At 48.1% G+C, this 10690-nt stretch overlaps 1 long non-coding RNA gene across 1 annotated transcript; it reads right to left on the bottom strand.

Annotated features, from left to right (window-relative positions):
- Positions 1–4471: 4471 nt before the first annotated feature.
- LOC120966187 (uncharacterized) lies at positions 4472–5772 on the bottom strand. Its single transcript, XR_005759402.3, has 2 exons — positions 5401–5772; positions 4472–4872 (listed from the first exon to the last, which is right to left on the bottom strand). It is a non-coding gene; the product is annotated as an uncharacterized lncRNA (long non-coding RNA).
- Between the last annotated feature and the right edge of the window lie 4918 nt (positions 5773–10690).

Raw genomic sequence — 10690 nt, 5'->3', positions numbered from 1 at the left:
CGCGTAGAAAAAAGGAGTAATAGAAAAAGACTTTGCAACGACTAAGAAGAAGAACACTTATTATAAAACAGCTCACATAAATTTAAGAGCCCCCAGTTAACAGGGGAAATGAAGTGTTTTTAATCAAACAACATTTGTGAGCATGGTCGAACCGAACGCAAATTAAAAATTTAAAACTTTGAGCATGAAAGCAACTTAGCTGGTTAATGTGTTCGGCATTGATGACGTGGTCCGAGCTTCATGCGGGACAAGGTCCCAGCCCCCAAGCCGGTCCCGAGGTGGCGGAGCGAAGAGCTCGACACTCTGAAGTGGCGACGTAGCACGGCCAATGTGTCGAGGTGTAACCCCCAGTCCGACTGAGGCGACGAACCAGGCCGGCAGTATGACGCCGAAGTCCTCGGCATGGGTTAATGAAGTGTTGACGAAGCCCCCGGTCCAGCCGAGTTGACGTGGTATGTTGATACGCCGAAGTGACAGTGCTGCCCAACCCGGATCATTTACCTGTGCACAGAAAATAGTGCCATCCGGAGATAATAGTAATATTTTTTAAAAGGTTGCATGATTAATAATTTATGCAAAGTGAGTAATAAGAGAAATATGGCCGGTGCGCCGAACACCCGACGTGGTAGGACCCTCTTGATGATGCCAAAGTCCCCGAGGCAACCGAACATGTCGGTATGGCAATTCGATCAACAAGGTGATCACGCGAGCCAATTTATGCCGATTGGGACGACGACGTTGGCTTGCCGAAGTGACCGCGTGACGCAGTCGAAGTCGATTACGCAAAATATTTTTTTTAAAGAGATGTGGCATGGCGTCGAAGCCAATGTCGGTGCAGGGCACTGGCGTGACAAAGCCTATATTCATAAGGCGGTCCGAGTTCCCGATGAGGCGTTTCGCCGAAATGCGGACGGGAAACTGGCCGAACCATTACGCAACCATCATTAATGCAGCCGTCATTTGACAGACCTGTGCACAGATGATGGAACAAGCCAGAGTAATAATTCCACGGAAAAAATAAACCCAAGCAAGAAAAAAGTACTAGGATTAACATTACCTGGTTTATCTGTTGCAACAATCTGAAGAAAGCTTATACCCAACATTGGGACTCGATCCGCACACCCATTGACTGATGGGCGATGAAGCGACGACATGGCGATGCTAGCAAATGTTGGCTTGCTGAGGCAAAGCCCCCGGTCCAGCTAACGTGACGAAGTTGGTCGGCTGGTGACACCGAAGTCTCCGGAGTAGGTTGATGAAGAGATGCAGAAGCCCCCGGTCCAGACGAGGTGATGGAGCAGGTCGGTAAGGCGATGTTGCAGCTGTGCCAGCCGAGGTGTTGAAGCGGTTCAGCGTGGCAGACATTGGTTTGAAGAAGCTACGGCTCGGCCATGCCGACGCTGGCCATAACTTGTGACACGGTCAAAGCCGGATTGATGAAGTGACTGAGCGGCGATGTCGGCGCCTGACCCGTGCAATCCGTGGGGCGATGGTGTTAGTGATAATTTAGTCTTCATGATGTCGAACTCTTGTTCGGCCTGCCGAGCTGATGATCCGATAAGGTTGGGATTGGCTCGATGAAGCGACGATTTGTCTAGCGCAGGTCGGCAGACGTGAAGTAAGGGCTGGTTTGACACTGGCACGACGGTGAAGATTACCTCCAAAAAGGAGCAAAATTTGTGAGCATGTGTTCGGAAACAAAACACAATACCCTAGAAAGAGATTCTTCCAAAAAGGTTGTCCAATATCCCGTTCATGAAGAAAGATGAACTCGGGTCGGATTCATATTCGCGTAAAAAACATATCCAAAAAGTGATGCACTAATCGGAAGGTTCCCGGAGTTTAGACGGTCGGATCGAGCTGAAATTTTGAGAGGTGGTAGATATGAAAATTCCGCGGAAGATGAATGATTGGATCTTCCAAATGACCTCTGAGCTAGGCTCTGGAGACCACACCCTAAACTCGTCCAGATTCCCGTCTAGACTCGATAGGTCTCCAGTATATCATAGATCGCCAAAGATTCCTCCATCGGAACGCGACGAAATTTTACAGGGTTGTTGTAGACTCAATTCTGCACAATTCCACCGAAGGAATCGTCAAAGCGATGCTCGAGGAGGCGGTGGCGGCAGATACAAGTTCGTTGTTCAGAAAAATAGCACGGTCGCTCAAGGGCAATGTTGACGTTGAGCCCCCGGGGTCCATGGATGATTCCTCCATGATCTTGATAGAGATCGGAGTTGATGATGACGAGGACATATGTCCGATATTGACGATCCAAAGAGGAGCCTGGTCCTCGGACCAGCCGAGGTGACCAGTCGAGCCGGCGATGAAGACGCCGACGTCGCAGTTGATCTGCAGACCAGCCATTGATCCCTCGCCGATCACACAGCGGAATCTCAATGAAAGCACCATTGTCGGTATTAAGACCGGCAGATCTCGGGTAGGGGGTCCCAAGCTGTGTGTCATGGATCGATGGGTAACAGCAGACACGGGACACGATGTTTACCCAGGTTCAGGCCCTCTCTATCGAGGTAATACCCTACTTCCTGCTTGATTGATCTTGATGAATATAGGGTTACAAGAGTTGATCTACCTCAAGATCATATGTTGTGGTCTAAACCCTAGAGGTATGATGAGTAATGTCATAATAATCTATCGACTAGCCTGCCATTGGCTTATATAATGCACCAGAGGCCTAGGATAACAAGAGTCCTAGCTGAATACGTTGGTAGAGAGGAGCCCTTGTCTTGATCACCAAGTCTTGTGGAATACTCCTTGTATGCGGCATGGGTTGCCCGAAGTGGCCCATGAGTGAACCGCCATGGGGGTCCTCGGCCCGATCCAATTGATCGGGAGACAATGTGGTGAGTACCCCCTATTTCAGGACATCGTTAGTCGCCGCCGCCACCGTCGTACTCGTTCTTCACGCCGTCGCGATCCTTGCTACAACCCTGCCCTAGGTCGCCTTGGCGGACGGGTTTGGTTGGCGGCGGTGCCTCCTCGTCGCTATCCTCGAGGACGATGACGCCACTCTCGTCACAACCGCGGCGCCAGCTGGCGATCTCCTCGAGGGCGAGGCGCTCGCGCTCCATCTCCAGCTGGACGTAGTCCGCCCGCGCCCACTTGAGGGCGGTCTCTTCATCAGCGGCCATGTCATTGTGTTCCTTCTTTACGGCGATGAGCCCCGTCTCGATCTTCAGTTTAACGAGGCAGGAGGAGGGAGCAGAGGGGCCACGACCGTCCTTGTTGATGACAAGGGCGCCGCCGCGGGTGCGCCACCCGAGGGGCGTCTCCACGGGCTCGGCCTTGACGTTGGCGAGCGCCGGCGACCCGGAGGAGTGGGAGTAAGAGTGGGAGGAGGAGAAAGAGGACCCGCCCGCCATGTGCCTCGGCAGCCAAGAGCTGCCGCTCCGGTGGGGGACCGGGGCCGGGGCCGCCGGTTACTCGAGCCACGGCTTGTTGCCGCCCTCGAGGTACTCGAGGATGGAGTGGAGTCTGCGCCCGGGGGCGCCCCACCACAGGCGGCGCCCGTCCGTGTTGTACCGACCACTCACCGGCGCGTTGTTGGTGGAGGCGAGCTGCTCCTCGTGGCAGCGTTGGAAGTACGCCGTCCAGAACGCGTGGTTGCTGGCGGCATACTTCGGGAGGTCCCGCACCTCCTCTAGCAGAGATGCCCGAACGCGCTCGATCTCGGCGGGGCGGCAGTCATCGCTCGACGGAGGGGGGATGGGGATGCCTCCGGCGCTGAGCCTCCACGAGCCTGGTACGCGCATGTCAGGCGGCGTCGGGTAGTTCGCCTCGTGGAGGAGGTAAGCCTCCCACTCGTGCAGGTGGCGTCGGCCGAATCCGTTGGCCGTCGCCCCATCCCCGGGGAATCGCTCTCCCATCAGCGGTCGTAGACGCGACGACTATAGACGGGGAGAGAGAGACGAGGTTGGGGGCGTTGGCGATGAGAGAGGGACTGTGGGTGAAGGAGTGTGCGTCCACCGGCGCGGGAGGCGACGGCTTTTATACTGGCCGGTGGCGGCGAGCGGGCGGCACACTTGTGTACGCGTGGCGAGGCCCGCGTCGGCACGTCTTCGCTGCGCCGCCCGTGAGAAATCAATGGAAGGCTGACCGGCGACAGCCTTGGCACTGATTCCCCGTGGGAAAACGAGGCGATGAGGACGACGAAATGCGGCTGGTCGCTGACTTGGCGGGTCCACTATGCTTTGGTGCCAAAATTGTTTCCCCCGGCACCCCGGGTTCGGCCTGGGCCCGCTGGCGCCAAATTCGACCCTAAGCGACGAAACATGGGCTTCTACAGGCGCAACTAGGCTTTTTTTAGCGCTAGCGATAAAAAAAGAGCCTTGAAGGTTGTTGGGAGGGGGATGGGGCGAGTGGAGATGCTCTAAGTTACTCTCCACTACGAGCCTAAGGAGCACCACGACAGCAACCATCCTGCATGGCGTCACATTGGTCCAGAGCTGTGTTGGGATTGATCTCAGGTTATTGTTTTTAACCGAGAGAAAAATATGGGAGACAAAGTCTCCTCCTCTAACGATTGTGGTCTGATCGGATGCACCCATAACCGACTTTTGATTTTGGTCCCTGATCCACCTAGCGCCACATATAAAAGGAGGAAGTCGTACCCATCAAGGGCTCTGACACACACGTACCAAAAAACCACGACTCCTAACAACCGATCCTAAAAGGGTGCTAACGCGGATCAGAAGGCCATCTTCACCGCCGGCCGCCGCAGGGCTGTGCCGGCGGCTTCCTGCTGCCACCGGCGAAGCTCCTGGATGAGCGGCTGCCTCTCCACAATTACATCACCGCGGCGCCACTGCTGTTGCTCATCCTCGCCACTGGAGATCATGGGCCACGCTGTGCCTGCAACGAGAGAGCCTCTAAGATCTCACGAACCACTCTGTTAACCACATCTGGGTGATCTAATGCTAGGCAAATGATCCTATAACAATAATCCTAAAGTATTATTTCTAACATTGGTATCATGAGCATGTTTACGCCTAGATTAGATCCCTGACCTTCTGTTTACGTTAATGGTCATGGTTAAGTCATAATGTTTTCGGATTAAGAACGATGGTTAATGCCTATAGATTAATGCCCTCTGTTAAGTCAATGAAATATGTTCAGGTTAATTGGTTTCGGTCAAGTCCTAATTGCTATGGGTGAATGCTAATTAGACAGAAAGTTCAATCTATTTTGTTAGATTAATTAAGCCTTGCTTCCGCATTTTGTTTGAATGATCTAATTAGCACTGTTAGCCCAGTTTAAGCAATTAGAAGCAGGGGAATCGGTTTTTTTTAAGTGATCCCCAAATGCAAATCTCTAGAAATCGAATCACCAAATTTTGGAACCCAAAAGTTGAAATGAAAGGACAAAAGGTGAAGCGCTCACCTTGATGACGCCGCGTCGGGATCCAGCACAGCCGCCGCCGTGCGTGGGCATCATCATCGCGACGCCGTCATCTCTGGACGACGCGCGAGAAGAAGGTAGCCGGCGGCACACTTACGGACGTGCACGTGTGAAGCACCTCCCACGTGGTCGTCAGCCACATGCTCCGCCGCCGGTGCAAACGAACCTGCCATCGCCGCTTTGCGCCTTTTGTGCGCCGCGAGTAACGACGCTCGGCGGAGGAGCGCGCGGGACTCGGTCCGCTGCACGCTGCTCCGTCGAGCGCAGCCACCGAGACGCCATGGCCGGCGAGACTTAGGCTCCGCCATGGTCGTCTCTCCGGGTCGGGAGCCGAATAAATCGGGGAGGGAGGAAGGAAATGGGGGCTGTAGGGTTTCAGCCCCACGACTTTGTTCCGGCCAGCAATGGTCTGAATCGTTCGATGAGATCGGACGGACACGAGATGAAGGGAATTGTCATGGATCTGCTTAGTATTTGGGCCGTTTTCGGCAACAGGCTTTAGCCCAGGTTGTATCATCCTGCAATATTCCTTTTTTTCTTCTCTGCACGTGGGAAACTGTTGTGGGCCAGTTCGGGCTTTGAGCCGAATTACGATATGGGCACTTCTGAATCTTCAGAGAAGATTTAAGTTTTGTTTTTGATTGTTTATTCACTGTTATATCAGAAAGTGGAGACTTACCTTGAAGATTATAAAGTTTTATCAAGGACTGTCGTGGGTTCATACGGGTCAAATAATGTCTTAGGCAAGTTTTTTTTTGGTGCATTTGATCCAAGTTATTGATAATGTTTATGCACCATTAATACGTTTTAGTTGCCTAAGATTATGCTAAAGATAATTTTCGAATTTTCTAAATAATATCGAACGATGAGAATTTATTTGGAAAATAGTCATGTGCTATAATGTTAATGTCATTTATGGCATTTTAAATGACGATGTTTTTCTTTATGACATTTAAAGTTCAATATTAATTTTGTAAAATGATGTTTATCTTGATCACAATTTATAATGTTTCATTCTCTAAAGTTTCTAAAAAATTGGGTACTTTATTTGAGTGTGAAATATATGGTGATGCCATCCTAATGGCATTTCTTAATGATGTGATCATTTCTAATGGACTGAGGCCACCTCAAGGAGAATGTTGATGGCCGCATGGTTTGGTTTTCTGCACCCTGCTATGCGTCATAATGATATTGGGGCGATATGCCTATTGGGAAAGAGTGAAATTTCTATTTGGTGCATTTCATGCCATTTCATTATGATATGCATCGTGAAATATGCATAAAGATTCAAAATAACGTTTATGGAGTTATGGACAATCCCCTAAAAGAAAGAGGAATTTTGTTTAGGGAATTTGTTTTACAAAGTACATGGTGTCATTTGCTTGACAACTCCTATTTGCCAAATGTTGTTATTTTATGAATCCTCATGAAAATTTATGTCGAATTTTATTGTTTGGAAAATGTTATGTTTTCTTGACAATAATATTACTGTCATTCTTCACTCCGAATGTCTAATTTAATGTTTACTCCATGACAATGGCATTTATATTTATATGTTAATTCTGGTGTCGGTTTCATTGTATGTCATTGAGAATTTTAATGCTCATTTTGACACTAAGGTTTAATGTTATTTTCAATGTCAATCAAGTGTCAAAATTGAAAACAGGATGTTTACAACATGTTGTGAATCCTTGTGTCCCATGACACATTGGAGTGGACTGTACTGTTGCCTTGTGTTAATGAATGTTATTAATATTGCTAATGTCATTGTTGGTCACTGTGTGACTTTATGTTTTTCTAGTCAAAATGGAACCAAAGACAAGTTTTGATTAGATATTTAATGAGAAAATGTTATTAAGGCATATGATGATATTCTGACCAACGTTGATTACTTTTCATGTGTCATATATAAATAAGTAAGGTTCTTTTCTATTTTCTGCCCAACGGTGATACAGATTGGAATAATAATTAAGCATGTATTTAATTCGTCTCATTGCATGATTAATTTATGCTTACATTTTATTATGATGTTCATATAGTTGCCTCCTCTTTTCAAGTAATGAACTTTACTAATGATGCCAAACTTTGTTTTTGGCATAAGCTTTATGTAAATAACTTTCCCAAGTGAAGAGTAGAGATCCTTGTCTCGTGTAAGAAAACTCCCAATGTTTCTGCCACTAATGTTGAAGGATTTAATCTTGATGTTAACGTACGCATTGGGAGTGTCCTCATAAGTTGCATGTGTCATCATGCACATTACTAATGCAAAGGAGGTTGAAGTCAAAACTATTGAATTTATTCCACTAGCATTTAGAGATGGATTAATTCTGCATCTTATTGATGATGTTTGTTCATGCTCCTAGTTATTGGAGAGACTTTATTTTGTCTCTCGAACAGATGACATGATTTTGTATGTTATTAAGTCCACTCCAATTATGTAATGTTAGTCCCACCTTATGGTGAGATGAGTTATGTTTTCGCTAAATGAATCTGTTGTAAAGATCATATGCTATGTTACAATTGAAGATGTATGTAACACCCACGATGCGGCTATATCTCCCACGTGTCGAGGCACGACTTAGAGGCATAACCGCATTGTGGTTTTATCGCAAGAAGGGTCATCTTCACACAATCCCATGTAATGAACAAGAATGGGATAAAGAGTTGGCTTACAATTGCCACTTCACACAATACATAAATAAAATTCATACAACATTCAGAGTACACACATAGACCGACTACGGTCAAAGCCAAAAGAAAAGAAGATAACCCAACTGCTAGATCCCTGATCGTCCCAACTGGGCTCCACTACTGATCAACATGAAAAGAAACATAATATCGACCAAGGTCCTCGTCGAACTCCCACTTGAGCTCGGTTGCGTCACCTGCACTGGCATCAACGACACCTGCAACTATTTTGGAAGTATCTGTGAGTCACGAGGACTCAGCAATCTCACACCCGCCAGATCAAGACTATTTAAGCTTATAGGAAAGGATGGGGTAATGAGGTGGAGCTGCAGCAAGCACTAGCATATATGGTGGCTAACATACGCAAATAAGAGCGAGAAGAGGAGCAACGGAACGGTCGTCAACTAGTAATGATCAAGAAGTGATCCTGAACTCCTACTTACATCAACCATAACCCAAAAGCCGTGTTCACTTCCCGGACTCCGCCGAAAAGAGACCATCACGGCTACACACGCGGTTGATGCGTTTTAATTAAGTCAAGTGTCAAGTTCTCTACAACCGGACATTAACAAATTCCCATCTGCCACATAACCACGGGCACGGCTTTCGAAAGATAATACCCTGCAGGGGTGTCCCAACTTAACCCATTATAAGCTCCCACAGTCAACGAAGGATATTCCTTCTCCCGGGAAGACCCGATCAGTCTCGGAATCCCGGTTACAAGACATTTCGACAATGGTAAAACAAGACCAGCAAAGCCGCCCGATGTGTCGACAATCCCGATAGGAGTCGCACGTAACTCGTTCTCAGGACACACCGGATGAACACTACGTACAACTAAAACCAGCCCTCCAGTTTCCCCGAGGTGGCGCTGCAAGTGGCTCTAGTTTGGACCAACACTCCGAGGAGCACTGGCCCGGGGGGTAAAATAAGATGACCCTCGGGAGCGCGACTCCCAAGGGAAAAAAGGCTAGGTGAGGCAAATGTAAAACCAAGGTTGGGCCTTGCTGGAGGAGTTTTATTCAAAGCGAACTGTCAAGGGGGTCCCATAAATCACCCAACCGCGTAAGGGACGCAAAATCAAGGAACATAACACCGGTATGACGGAAACTAGGGCAGCAAGAGTGGAACAAAACACCGGGCATAAGGCCGAGCCTTCCACCCTTTACCAAGTATATAGATGCATTAATAATATAAGAGATATTGTGATATCCCAACATAAACATAATCCAACATGGAGCAATCTTCATCTTCACCTGCAACTAGCAACGCTATAAGAGGGGCTGAGCAAAAGCGGAAAACATAGCCAAACAACGGTTTGCTAGGAAAGGTGGGTTAGAGGCTTGACATGGCAATATGGGAGGCATGATATAGCAAGTGGTAGGTAGCGCAACATAGCGATAGAGCGAACAACTAGCAAGCAAAGATAGAAGTGATTTCGAGGGTATGGTCATCTTGCCTGAGATCCCGCAAGGAAGAAGAACGAGTCCATGAAGAAGACAAACGAACGTAGTCGAACGAATCCTCACAACTCCGGAACGAAACCGAAGCTAACGAGAGAAGCAACCCGGAAAGAAACAAACAACATAGTAAACACACAATCATAAACATGGCATGATGCACAATCAAGTATGATGCATGTCCGGTTTAAAAAGGCATGGCATGGCAAAGTGCAACAAACAATACTACAAATTAAGTGGAGCTCAATATGCAACGAGTTGCATATTGACGAAACACCACATCAATTATTTAGTTCTCTCTCGTTTATGTACCCAACAATATTAACTGCTATTAAACATGGCAAGGGGTGAAGCATAACAAAACTACCTATTTAGGCAATTTAAATGAGGCCGGAAACAACAAACAACAATTCCGGAAAATCCCCATATGTCATCTAACAATTTAAAGCAAACAACAATTTTAAATGTTGTTAACATGATGCGGATGACATATGCAAGTTTTAAGCAATTTTATGGAAATGTTGACATGAGCATGTTATGAAGCATTTGTCACCGTGGTGGAACGAAAGGGGTGCCACGACAACGACAACGACAACGAAAATGGTGCCACGGCAACATTCCGATGATCCGATAACTCATTGAGATACCAGTGCAAAAGAGCAAGTGTGCGGATGTGCGAAACATGCAAAAGATGGTGGGGTGATCCCGGCAACCGGGTGTCCCACATGTCGGTGGCATGGAAACAAGGAACACGCAAGCGACAACTGGGACACGGAGCAAACGCGAGCATCTCATACAACAAATCATTCGATCCACGGGTGATCGTCTCGTTGGTTATACCTTCGAAGCGTGCATTCAGGGCGGAACGCGTCGGTGCGATGTAGAGGAAGTAGACGTTCTCGCGACGGTAGCGGAAGTAGTGGTTCACGTCTCGGAGAGGGACTTGACGGATACAACGCCTTCGGGGCAATGGTAGTGTACACGGCAACCGAAGTCTAACTTGAAGGGTCGTCAATGTCGTGGTACTTGGTGACATGCACGGGATGGTAGTTGTACACGTTCGTATACTTCCAGTGTCGTTCATAGAGGTACTTGACGTCCAGTGCGGTACTTGGCGAATCCCA

This window comes from Aegilops tauschii, chromosome 6 (genome assembly GCF_002575655.3).
Source record: "Aegilops tauschii subsp. strangulata cultivar AL8/78 chromosome 6, Aet v6.0, whole genome shotgun sequence".
Classification (NCBI taxonomy): domain Eukaryota; kingdom Viridiplantae; phylum Streptophyta; class Magnoliopsida; order Poales; family Poaceae; genus Aegilops; species Aegilops tauschii.
The sequence above is the reverse complement of the archived record's forward strand: the minus strand, read 5'-3'. Positions and strand labels throughout refer to the sequence as shown.